Here is a 13,656-nt window from a genome sequence, read left to right on the forward strand (position 1 = left end):
GAGTTGTGGCCCAGTCGTGTTTTGGACGCCTGTAGAAATGGTCTTGTTATTTTTAGAAGTTGGTTTTGTGTATGTGTGTGTGTTTTATCTCATTTTTATCTTGTATATGGCTTCAGATCATAGAAGCCAACTCCTTGGAGCTGAGATCCCTTTGCATCCCTCCAATAAAATATCTGAGGCACGCCCCCCAAAGTTAATGGACATTACCATTCAAAGGGTGTGCACGCACCACATGTTGTTATCGATTATGAGAGGTGGGACATACTTGGGTCCTCCCCCCAATATTTTATTCAAGTTGGCACCCCTGCTTCAGATTATGAATGTGAAAATATATAAGTATACTACCTTGGCTCTTACAGAAATCTAATGTTTGGGACAAAGCTTCTCTATCTCCAAAATGCACTTTCCCCTTCTGGACCTGCCTTCACAATATTGTTTTCTGTATTGAACAATGTTTTCAGGCTTTCTCAGACTGCTTTTGTGTATGAGGTCCAATGTCAGGGTTAGCTTGGCAGTAAAATATGAATCAGTGAAAGCTTGTGTCAGGGAGTAAGCCAGGAGATGAAAAACATTGCCTTACTGACCAAGCAAAGTGATGCTTTTGGTATAACACATCCTGATTGGCATCTTCTGTTTCGTTTCCTCATTTGTAAATAAAACATATTATTAATTTATTTTATATTTCTACACTTTGCAGTCTCAGGGAAGAACACAGACCAGATCAATAGCCAGCTTAGCTCATTGTGTGAGATATAAAAATAAAAACAATATAAATTTAGAACAAATTGGCAAGTCATACCTTACTTGTAGAACTTAAGCTGTTCCGGGAGTCCGTTCGACTCCCGAAACAGTTCGAAAAGCAAGGCACGGCCTCCAGTTGGCTGCGGGAGCTTCCTGCACGCAATCAGAAGCCGTGTCGGACATTCAGCTTCCAAAAAACATTTGCAACCCGGAACACTCACTTCCGGGTTTGCGGCGTTCTGGAGCCAAAACATCCGAGTACCAAGGCGTTTGACAACCAAAATACGACTGTATAGCAAGGACTTCTCCCCCCCGCCCCGCCCCCTTAATTTTTGATTTTGTAAATTCCCTTTGAAATAGAATGCAATTTTGCATTTAATTTTGCAGACATTTTGTAACTAGTTCTGCAGATGTTCTATTTAATTCCAGTCTTTTAAACATTTTGAAAAATCGTAACTATTGGTGTTGTTTTTCATAAAGGAATTAAAAATCAATATAAAGCATAATTAAAACCTACAAGTTAAAAGCTAATCTGATAACAGTGATGACAGTAGGCCTGTAGAAGCACTTACATTTTTATTTTCCACACTTCAGACAAGTTTGAACTTCTCAAATCAAACACACACACACTCATGAGAAACAGATAATGTAGCAGGGTCTCTAATTTATAAGGTCGTCTCACACTTAGTGACGTGTTTATTAAAACTATAAAAAAGTCTTACAATAATTAAACATTAATGAAGTGAAAATGCTTCCATGCTGTAAGAAGGATACCCTTTTGTGTGCATTCTGGATAGCCTTTAACAGCACGTATGAAAAAGCTGAGTATGCAGTTGCTGTTTTTAAATATCAATTTATTGGCAAAGTAAATGTGGGAAAGCTATTGACACATCAGTGGAGTAGTCCTTGCAGCTAGATAATGCTGTTGGGAGTCATTGTAGGTGAAGAAGGACTTTCTGACAAGGTAGCAGAGATAAACAGGATTATGAATTATCTATAGAGCTCAGTTGGCTCAAAAGCAGGCTCACCTGACATTAGCATCTAAATTCTGGGATGGAATCTGAATGGGAAAACTGAAGTGGAATGCAAGGACTATATATATATATATTATCACTGATTGACCTTGGTGTGTTTGAGGCTAAAAATTGGGCCTGAGCATATGAAGGTGATTAATTTGGCAAAAATAGTTTGGAGTTGCACATAATGAGCAACCTGTAGCAACATTTCCTTACCTCTGGTGTTCCATGCCCTGCATCTGTTTCTTTGTCAGTCAGCAGTCACCTGTTTGTTTTATTATCTGATATATTTCTTTTCAGTACAGTGGTACCTTGGTTTAAGAACAGTCCGGTTTAAGAACGATTTGGTTTACAAACTCAGCAAAACCGGAAATAGTGTCCCGGTTTGAGAACTTTACCTCGGTCTAAGAACGGAATCCGAACAGTGGAAGGGAACCAGCGGTGGGAGGCCTCATTAGGGAAAGCGCGCCTCAGTTTCAGAACGGTTTCGGTTTAAGAATGGACTTCCGGAATGGATTAAGTTCGTAAACCGAGGTACCGCTGTATTTGTATCCTTCCCTTCAGCACAAGGTCACAGGGTGGGTTACAGCTTAACACAATGTATACAATAGGAAATACCAACATACCTAGCTTGACGAAACTTAAAATCAACCATTTCAAAATAGCTTGCATATCTTGAAGCATTGGCATCATCTTGGCAAGACTAAAATTTTAGTTTCCACTTGCTGCTAGAACCCACTCAAAAGTAGGAGCTTGCCTGATCTCGTGCTAGTGCTCCCTGCTTTACCCAAATCTTTTTGCTTGCCATCAGCTGCCAAAATTAGTGTACTGATTGGTTCACAATAAAAGAAGCCAGTTGACCTTGCTGTGCTGGAGTTTAAATTCCCTGTGGACATGCCCCCCTTCGGCGCTGAATGGTTGGAGAAGCTCGGAGAATCATTGGAGAAGCACCAACAGCACAGGGAGATGACGGCAGGGAGCCCACCAATCTCCAGCCCTTGGCCGGATGACGCAGGACCCAGGGCCTGGCTGCAACGCCGCCCACCAAATAAGGTAACCAGACACATCAAACTATCACCTTTATACAGATTTACAGAATTCTTTTCAGGAGTTGGGGTTGGCTCAGTTCAAATGATTTAAGTGTGGTGGTGATTAAGCCTTGGTGATATTTCGTTATGGAAACATTTTGCATCTGATGAGCTCTTAATAAAACTTAACTTCCATGTGCTCTCAGGAAAACGAGTTTCCAGCAAAGCCGCCCTTTTCTGGGGTGCCAAGCATTCTCACTGACACGTTCAGATAAATTACAAAGGGTTTACCAGCTTGCCTTGTGTCATAATGTTCCTTAAGAAGTGCAGTCTGGCTAGCTCCTCCTTGGTCAGCGGTTCTCAACCTGTGGGTCCCCAGATGTTGGACTACAACTCCCATCATCCCTGAGCTCTGGCCTTGCTAGCTAGGGATGATGGGAGTTGTAGTCCAACAACATCTAGGGACCCACACGTTGAGAACTGCTGTCCTAGGTGATTGGTTGGTGTATGTTTGGTGCTGGCAGTGTTACAGGTGCCACACAAGTCTTGTTCTGCAGTTGTAAGAAATTTAACTTTGAATATGGCAGCAAAGGTGCCAGCCTGATGTCCATGGGGAGTTCCACTGGCTGGCAACACTGCTGTCCTCACTGTACCTGCTTGGAGCATTTTTGTTAGGTAAGTCCATTAAGACATATGCTGAGAGCCAGAGTGGTGTAGTGGGTAAGAGCGGTAGTCTCGTAATCTGGGGAACCGGGTTCGCGTCTCCGCTCCTCCACATGCAGCTGCTGGGTGACCTTGGGCTAGTCACACTTCTCTGAAGTGTCTCAGTCTCACTCACCTCACAGAGTGTTTGTTGTGGGGGAGGAAGGGAAAGGAGATTGTGAGCCGCTTTGAGACTCCTTAAAGGGAGTGAAAGGCAGGATATCAAATCCAAACTCTTCTTCTTCTTCTTCTTTAATATATTTTAATGTTAATTTTAATTATTTCAAAATGCTTTTATTGGGTAGCAGTTTTTATTGCCGATTTTAATATTTATTGTAAACCAGTTGGAGAATTTATTACAATCACGTGGTATGTAAATTTTCTTAAATATACTAAATATGTCGCCGTGTCATCTGAAATTCCTTTTAGCAATTCATTGAGAAGACAAATACTTCTGGTGAAGCATTAATGCTTACTACCTTTCTCCAGTAATTACTACAGATCTAGGAAAACAGGACAAGAAGTTTTGGTTCCCAGGAGAAATAATTTATCAGAACAGCTCCCAGTGATTTCTGAAATTGATTTTGAAAAGAGGGCTCACAGTGGCATATTAAACTGTTTTGAAGTATTGTTAGCTGTGAAATTTAGTTCCAGCGGGAAGTTCGGAATGCCTCCCCACACCCCCAAGTAATGCAATGGTATATAGTCTTCTGCCTTCACCCAAAAGGAAATCAGTGCACAATCTGGTGATAACAGAATACATGATGCAAGGAGGGAGCTGCAGCCCACGATAGGAAAAGAGGTGGCAAGGGAACACCTAGCTATGTTAAATGAATTAACATCTCCAGGGCCTGATGAGCTGCACTTTAGGGTATTTAATGAGCTTGTGTATTTAATCTATAGACAGATTACATCTTTAAGGGGGGGGGGGAAGAGAAGACCTAGATAACTACCAACCGGTCAGCTCGACATTAATACCAGGAAAGGTCCCAGAACAGATAATTAAACAGACAGTCTGTGAGCACTTCGAAAAGGATGCCATAATTACTAAGACCCAGTGTGCCCTGTTGGAAGCTTACAGCGCCTGCTGTGGCCGCAGAGACCGATACAGGAGAAAATGTTTTGTTGCAGCTAGGGCAGATGAAGGTTGAGCTGCTGCAGATGCACCGTGGCGTTTTTTTCTCTCTGCGTTCCTCCCAGTGGTCATTTCTCCTCTGGTCATTGCTATGGATGATGAACCTGACTGTCTCCATGCACTGCGGTCATCTGCAAGGGATTCTCACATGGTGGAGTTGAGGTTGCCAGCCTTCATGTCATGTTTGCAGAAATATTTGTAATGCAGAGTTGGTCTGGTGCCTGAAGCCAGCTCCCTGTAAAGCACATCCTGGGGGTGGGGGTGGGGCAGGATCCTGCTATCTTCCATTGTGTGGATGTGACCTGAGACAAGAGTGTGAACATACTGTGAATGTGTGCTTGGGAGAGCACATCTTTGACAGACCGTCCTGCCACGTGTTGCCCAAAATCTTTACCCATGGGGATTTACAGCTATCCCACATGGTACAGGAACACCATTCCAAGATGCAAACTTTGAATAATATGCTGCAAACTGTTTTGATAGCCTCTGGAACTTCCCTAGAGAATGTGTGCGAAAAAATAACATTCTTCATATCCATTATGTAGGTCACATTCTGATAATATTAAATTAGTGTGTGTGTGGGGGGGGGGGGGGAAATAAACATATGAGTCACCAATTAGCCAGTTAGATTAAAGACCCCTTACTGGTGTGAGTATAAAAGGAAATGAGGATATATTTTCATTTTTTATAGTCCCTCCAGTGAATGGTCAATTAATCTTGATGATGATAAAACTGCTAAAGTGTAACAGCATAAGAGTCCTTGCTCAGTGATGTATGCATTTCACTCCAACCTAGTTCAAACATAGGCTCTCTTCTGACTGATAACCGTCAGTTTTGTGATCAGAGCCAGATACATCACCACGTCGTTAATGACGAAATATCTAGCTCAGTCGCAGACAAAACAAATCTTTTAGATTAGTTTAAACAAGAATCCTATCCAAAAAAATAAACACAAGGAAGCTGTAAGCTATTTAAAAATAAAATCCTGAGAATTTTGGAAAAGAGCTATCCAGTTGTGTCCTGTTTATTGCAGGATGCAGTAGCAATTCACTGGGGGCCCTCCAGATAAATTATCGTAAATGACATTTATTTTCTAGAGTTATAGAAAATGTGCTGCCATCAACTTGGGAAGGTAGCCCGTCTAGGAGAAGGAAAACTCTGACCTTAAACCTTGTGGGATATCTTCGGGAGAAGAAAAGGCTAAGGGGTAAATCCTACACAAATCCAGAGTGGAGTCGCTAAGATGGTTGGATGGCGCCTTGTATGTCTCCTTCTGGCAAGTCCTACAGCCAAGCATTGCTCTGCTTTCCTTTGGACCACATTTGGGAGGGAGGGGGAGATCTTGTCATCTGGGCAGCCCAGGACCTCTGTACACACTGACTAGGCTTACACCCTGGTGGGTAAGTCTAATGCAGTGGTTTGACTTCATCCCCCCTCCCCACTGTCTCTTGAGACTGACGGATGCCAACAAGCTGTGATGTGTAACTGTTCTAAATAGGTTGCACCCTTCTTTAGAAACGGGGGTGGGTGGGTCCATAAATACATTTCCTGCACATAGAAATCTGGCACACCAGGCTCTTCTCTCTGATATGCTAACTTTCCACGGGCAGGATATTTCTAGTATGTGAGGAGCTTGAAGCATAGAAACCTCCGCTTGCATTAAGATGTGGTGCAGTCCGATGGGGAGCCTAGCTTCAGGTATTTTTTAGGATGTCCTGCTCTGAGACTTGCCCACATTGTTTGTGCAGCTTTCACAAACATAGAAGGCAATTTGTGCATAGTTTTGGGGAAGAGTAGGTTAGGTTGTGTGCGTGCATGCGTGTACATATCTCTGCCAATTATTCTGATGAAATTGCTGTGTTAATTCAGCTTTAGTCTCTCATCTGCAATGAATTGCATTTGTTTTCGCTCTTGATGCTGCTGCTTGATCATGCTTTCACACACTGTTTAAATATGAAGCAAAATCAGCATGCACAGACTCTGACAGATAATCTCTTGCATCCAGAAGCAAGTAAGATGGAACAGAGAGGAGCTATATTCTGCCATACAGAACTAGATTTGAACAGCGCTAGTTGCTGTTTGGTTAATAGATTCGTATCAGGCATTTTATTTACCGAGTAGCTACTTTTTACATGCTGCATTCTAAGATAAAGAAGGAAGAACGGTGTAACAGCTACCAGCAGTCAGTTTCCAAAATCCCAGCCTGAACCAAACATTGCTAAAGCTGAGCATGTGGATTCTGGTGACAAGAAAATAATAATAATGGCTTTGGGATGCTTAAGCTACCAGGTAGCTCTTTTGGTTATGATCTGAACATTTTCCTGAAAATGTACCCTAGAGGGGGACCACAATCCCACTCAGTCCCTAGGTCAGAAAGCAAGATTCTACCAAGATAAGTTAAAGAGAAAAAGAAATGAGATGCCACCTGCCTTTGAAAAAACATTTTAGCATTTTAGAGTTCATCCTCTACCAGGTGGCTCTGAGAAGAAAAGTGTACCTTCAGAAATCCAGAGGAAATGCAGTATGAGATGAGATGGCCTATTACCATTTCTTAGATATTAATAGAATTAAATATGAGCAAAATTGGGAAAGCAATATATTTCTCTCATATAGTAGCTTAGGGCAAAACGGACCTAATGGAACTAAGTGTTTGCTCTCTCTCTTTGGATTGGGTGCTTGTTCAACCAGAGGAGGAAGAGCTCGTTTTTCTAAGGGTCATTTCTGAAGTTAACTGGTTTTCTTTCCCACAGCTTACCTTCACAATGCACACAAATACTTTCACATTATTTTGTTTCACTGAGAAATGACAGATGCTCATTAACATGCTATTCGGTCCCACAGTTTCCCAGGGATCATTTTCTCTTCATTTCCCCCTTCCGCAAAGAGCTTTATAATCCACGAGGTACTTACTCCAGGACAGACTTACTGTAGTCAGTAGGCCTCCCCCTGCATAAGAAATAGGAGGTTTTCTGTTTTCTCTAGTGTATCTCTGCACCCTTTCACATCCATGCCAAGCACACAGAAACTGTGGAATTGTGAAATCCGATCAGTTGCCCAACATACGTTCAGCTTACCTTTGAGAAGTATGGTCAGATCACGTTGCAGGAAGAGGCTAATTGGTTACCTCACTGGTGTGTGTGACTGTAAAAGGAGTAAGGTCAGGCAATTAGATTATGTTATGAGTCACAATTTCTGCGCTGGCTTCAGCATTTTTAGAATGTGCAATCATCCATTTCAGCATCTGCGAATTGAACATTATAGGACCAGAGTTCCCAAACTGGTCAGCTGTGTGTCTGTGAAACTAGAGTGGAAAACCATACAACATCTAACACTTTGGGGGGGGGGGGAGTTTGGGAACCAGTGTCACAGTATATAGAAGTGTTTCCCAAACCTGGGTCTCCAACTGTTTTTGGAGTACAGCACCCATCATCCCTAGAGAGCAGTACCAGTGATCAGGGATGATGGGAACTGCAGTTCAAAAGCAGCTGTTTGGGAAACACTGGTTATATATAATCGAATCCGCTCGATGGTGGTGAGCTCCTGTTGCTCTGTACCAGCTTCTGCTAACCTAGCAGTTCAAAAGCACACCAGTGCAAGTAGATAAATAGGTATCATTTTAGCGGGAAGGTAAACGACGTTTCCATGCGTTCTGGCACTAGTCATGATGTCTTGTGCCAGAAGCAGTTTAGTTATGCTGACCACATGACTTGGAAAGGCTGTCTGCAGACAAACGCTGGCTCCCTCAGCCTGAAGTGAGGTGAGCGCTGCACCCCATAGTTGCCTTTGACTGGACTTAACCATCCAGGGGTCCTTTACCTTATATGTTCAGTGTATTTAAAGTATGCCTTTAAAGGCTTATTTTACCATGGGGTAGGCGCCCACTATTTTATCACACATTTTCCTTACATGTAAGTAGAGTAGCTCAAGGCATCTGTGCTTTACCTATCTGTTCTACTAAATAAGATGCAGGTTGCAATGAATTCCTTGTTATCTTGAACAATCGAACATGAGAACCACTCGGGTCCACTGGGCATAGCATGTGACCTGGGTCCACATTCCTGTCCCTTCCCATCCTTCTCTTCTGCCAGTCTTGCACAAATCTCTCTGCCACTGTTTACCAGTGCCTGGTTGTATTATTATTATTAGTGATAAATCTCCAACTAGTTTGGAAGTCACACTTGGATTGTGAGGGCATTCTTCCCCATAACAAACCTTTTTAGCCCAAGTGTTACATTTGATCATTTGTTATGCTGCTGACATTCCTGAGTTCTGCAGATACCTTTGCTAATGCTCTAATATTCTCCCTTTGCTCTTACCCAAACTGCATAACCCAGAGTTTCTTTCTAAATAAGATGGAAGCTATGATTCAGCAATATCCAGATGGCCTGCAGGTTGCTCACCCCTGCTCTAGGCTGCCAGATGCAACTCCCTACCCTGGGGCCATCAGCACAAGATGGAGAACTTGGCACTGAAGTGTCAGCCAAGAGAACTGAAACCCTGATGTGACCATCAATCTCTCATGTCTTTTAAATGCTCAGCAAGAGCTGTTTTTCAGCGTTTAGGGCATGGGTAGGCAAACTAAGGCCTGGGGGCACACTAAGGCCCAATTGCCTTCTGAATCCGGCCCGCGGATGGTCCGGGAATCAGCATGTTTTTACATGAGTAGAATGCGTCCTTTTATTTAAAATGCATCTCTAGGTTATTTGCGGGGCATAGGAATTCGTTCATTTCCCCCCTTCAAAATATAGCCTGCCCCACCACAAGGTCTGAGGGACAGTGAACCAGCCCGCTGCTGAAAAAGTTTGCTGACCCCGGTGTAGGGTTAAGCTAATAATGGATGCTTATATATTATTATTATTTTATAGAAAGCACTACTGATGAATTTTCTGCATTTCAGATTTGGATTCTGTTTGAAAGAATTTCTACGTGCCTCAAGCCCTCTTTGAAGTACTAGCAACCTCCATTAAAAATCTTATTTAACACAAAGAAAACCCGTACTTTAATATTTGCTGAGAGTGCAGTTGAAATTTCCAATAGTTATTAATCATGGTGTGTGTTTTGTTGTTGTTTTTTAAAAATATAACAGTAGCCTTTGAGCATGTACACTGTGCTCACTTTGTCTTCAAGGTGTCTTTGCAATACTAATTAATCCTCACATGCTTGAGATTTTGTGCTGGCTAAGTGCCAATCACCACCAATCCCAATAGGATGCATCTTCCAAAAGCTTGTTTGGAGAAGAAAAGGCAGCATTCTGTGTGCAGAGCTGCGTCTGAAGTGAAGACTGTACTGGTGGCTGAAAGCTTATCTAAAAAGCACCATTATTTGCACCATCCTTATGGAGAGAACTTGTATTCTGTGGCAGATTCACTAGGTGGTGCTCAACTTCGTTGTTTTTTAGACCGCTCTGCTTTGTTCTGTATTAAGTATGCTGAAATTGGACATTTTCATCAGAATGCTTAAGAAGATCAGGAGCAACCTTTGAAACTTGAAAACGCAATACTGAATGGATGAATAAAATCCAGCAAGGCACTCATTATCATAAATACGCCATTTTTAAAATTATGAATGGGAAAAGAAAGCCCATAATTTGTACTTAAATGAAGAGGTGAAGCCAACAAGCTAAATTAACATTTGGGAGACTTGTATACCTGAAGGAGCGTCTCCACCCCCATCGTTCAGCCCGGACACTGAGATCCGGCATCAAGGGCCTTCTGGTGGTTCCCTCACTGCAAGAAGCCAAGTTACAGGGAACCAGGCAGAGGGCCTTCTTGGTGGTGGCGCCCTCCCTGTGGAACGCCCTCCCACCAGATGTCAAAGAGAACAATAACTACCAGACTTTTAGAAGACATCTGAAGGCAGCCCTGTTTAGGGAAGCTTTTAATGTTTGATGTATTACAGTATATTAATATTTTTTTGGAAGCTGCCCAGAGTGGCTGGGGAAGCCCAGCCAGATGGGCGGGGTATAAATAATAAATTATTATTATTATATATACAACAGTGATTTCCAAATCACACAAGACATCTGTGCACACTTCCAGCAAGGCACCTGTACACCCTTTGTAAGTATTTCCAGGAGAAGTCAGTGTTAAATGTTAATAACAAGCTAGCCTCGGGGAACTGAAAGAATCTGTATAATTTGCTCTGACATTTTTACAAGTGCCTACATAATATGCAGGAGTTGCGTGCTTGTTTGATGCAGGCAGGTATTTAGGGAAGGCAATAGTTTAATATAAAGGAATCAGAAATGAATGTCACTTGTGTTTTCATAATGGCAAACATACATACAAAATTAACTGGCTTAGAGAAAGATAGGCTTTTCCCCCACCCACCTGCCTCATCCCGCTTAAAGCTGACCATGATCCATTTTGAAACGCCAGAGAACATATATATATATTTTTACATTGCCAAGCAAAATCCTAATGGTTTTTGAGAGATGGGAAGAAAACGAGTTACCTATGAATATGCTTCAGTGTGTCCATACAGCCTGCATAATGTTGCATCATGAAACTATGTCCTGATGCAAAAATATTGTCTGCTCTGCAGAAAACAAATACTTTGGGGTGGGGCTCAGGGACCATTCTGCCAAGAAAGCATTAAAAGTCCAAATACAGCTCCAGTGGGGGTTGCGGGGGGGCCAGCCGCACCGGGCGCAACATCTGGGGGGGGCGCTCGCACTCGCAGCTCTCAGCCCCAGTGGCGTAGCGTGGGGGGTTAGGGGGCGCACATTTCTTTGCCTTGCCCCGGGTGCTGACAACCCACGCTACGCCACAGTACAGCTCCTGAAACTGCAAAAACCTTACTTATCCATTACAGGCAAATAAATGGGACAGCTAGGTGTGGGTTTGGATTGCAACATTTTTGTTCCATGCCATGGTGGTGGGATGCATTTTGTCATATCCTTTATTGATTTGTGATGAAACACAGTTTAGGAACACTGATGGCTGATACAGGTTTACAGAAAGTTATGCAAGTAGCATTTGCTATTTAAAACATCTTGGGTCTCCCAGAGGCTGCTTATTTTCCAGTGTAGCAGTTTGGCAATTTGAGCAATGAGGCTCATATTTCTTTCTCTTTCTCTTTCCAGATGGAGCAAGCTGTATTTCAGTTTGCTCTTGTTTCTGTAGCAAGGGCCATGATATTTCTTCTCTACTACATGTCTCTGTGCTCATGTGCATATCTTCAGGGAGTTCTACTGAGCTACTGACATCCTAATTTTTAAAACACTTGAAGCATGGTGAGATTTTCTTTTTAGAGGATCTCTGGAGCTTTTCCATTACACTGCTCATAGATCCACCCCGATGCCCTTTAAAAAAAAGGGGGGGGGGAGCTTTTTTCCCTTAGGAATGCTGCATGTCTGGATACATTACTTTCCATAGTTAGGGCAACTTTCCTAGAAACCTATCCTGTTTTCGAGGATAGCATCAATCTTGTCTCCCCTCCCCCACAGCATACCAGTTTAGAGTAGAATGTACAAAACATCTTAGTTTTGACAAAAAATATATCCTGAAGATTACTAGGCCTTGGGATCCTGGGGTGAGAGGATAAGAGAGGAAGGAAGATACTGAAAAGAAAGAAGTAGTAATGAACGTTATGGCTATAGAACATAGTGGACCCTCCGGATACGACCTTAATTCGTTCTGGGGGTCCGTTCGCATCCTGAAAATTATGTAAATAGAGGCATGCTTCTGCGCACGCGCGAGGCACGATTGAGCGCTTCTGCACATGTGCGCACGGTGAAACCCAGAAGTATACACTTCCAGGTTTGCCATGGCTATAACCCGAAGATTCCATATCCAGAGGGATACGTAAGTAGCCGTACGACTGTACTTCTCCCATAGGCTTAGAAACACTACCTTGTTTGCCACAGCATATACGAACAGATTTCTAGCAGATCTACCATCCAATCCTAACGAAGGCTGCAGTCCTATGGACATTTAACTGGAAGTAAGTTGCCAGGAAAAATTGGCGCCATGAGTATATTATTTTCCTAGGACACCTAGGAAGCCAGGTGCCCTGGGAAAATTACATTTCCCTTGGCCCCCGATGCTGGGAATGCTGTCGCAGGTATTTCATAGCTTGTTCATGGCATGCAGGGAACCATGTACCCTATATATTTGATGGGACAATTGGCATGTGAATGTGCCCTTTGCCACAAGCAGCATGTTATGTATGCATTTCACTCATATTTCTGAGAAGAACTGCAGGGCATATATAGTACATATATTTCAGTTACATTATATGAGAGAAGCTGCAGATATGTTTGCATGATGTACTAGCCAACAAAACTATCCAATAAATTCACAAACATGATAGACATGAAGAACTTTCTGTCATTCATTCCCATTATAGTTATTTGCCGTAACTGTTCCTAACAACAGTTATTCCCTTCTACACACAATAGATTGCTGTGTCAAAAGATCTTTTCGGTGAGCTGAAGATGAACTTAGATTTTTGACAAATAATTTGCCTGGAGTTATCCCCTTGGAGTCTCGGCACTTGAGTACATTCCTTCATTATCCTCATTGATTGCTGATTTCCCATGCACAGCTCTGGTTTCTCTCTCTTCAGTCTGCTTGAGGTGAATGGTACTTGACAGTGTTGCACATTATTTGTATTTAACTTCAGGCAGACATTGCTGCCTTGGAGACACTTATGGTTGAATAAAGGTTGAGATGACTTAAGAGAAGAACCCTCTTGCCACAGACAATCCTGCTATAAGTTGTTTAGAAATATCACATTGTGCAGCAACTCTTGGACATTCTTCATCAGATCACTGTTGTGGCAGTGAACTTAGTGGATGGTTGTGTGGCATTGATTTTGGGAAGTATGTGTGTTGGGACAGTTTACAGCTACAGAAGACTCTCGAAGATCAGAAACGTTTGATTTTTGCATGGGTGGAATATAGCCTACTGTACTAAGGTAAGTGAGACGCGGGTGGCGCTGTGGGTTAAACCACAGAGCCTAGGGCTTGTCGATCAGAAGGTCAGCGGTTTGAGTCCCCATGACGGGGTGAGCTCCCGTTGCTCGGTCCCTG

At 42.7% G+C, this 13,656-nt stretch overlaps 1 protein-coding gene across 4 annotated transcripts in view; it reads left to right on the forward strand.

The window, feature by feature from the left end:
* DCDC2C (doublecortin domain containing 2C) overlaps positions 1-10,451 on the forward strand; it is a 60,509-nt gene extending 50,058 nt beyond the window's left edge. For 2 of the 4 annotated variants that reach the window (XR_013984098.1, XM_080999171.1), the window contains one exon: positions 9,520-10,450. The gene's annotated coding sequence lies outside the window, so the exon portion shown is untranslated. Of the gene's footprint in view, positions 1-2,568; positions 5,204-9,519 lie in introns of those variants that run through there. The other 2 variants (XR_013984097.1, XR_013984099.1) reach the window with 2 other exon arrangements.
* Positions 10,452-13,656: the final 3,205 nt, after the last annotated feature.

The sequence above is a fragment of the Podarcis pityusensis genome (genome assembly GCF_964106645.2).
Source record: "Podarcis pityusensis genome assembly, chromosome: 3".
Taxonomy (NCBI): domain Eukaryota; kingdom Metazoa; phylum Chordata; class Lepidosauria; order Squamata; family Lacertidae; genus Podarcis; species Podarcis pityusensis.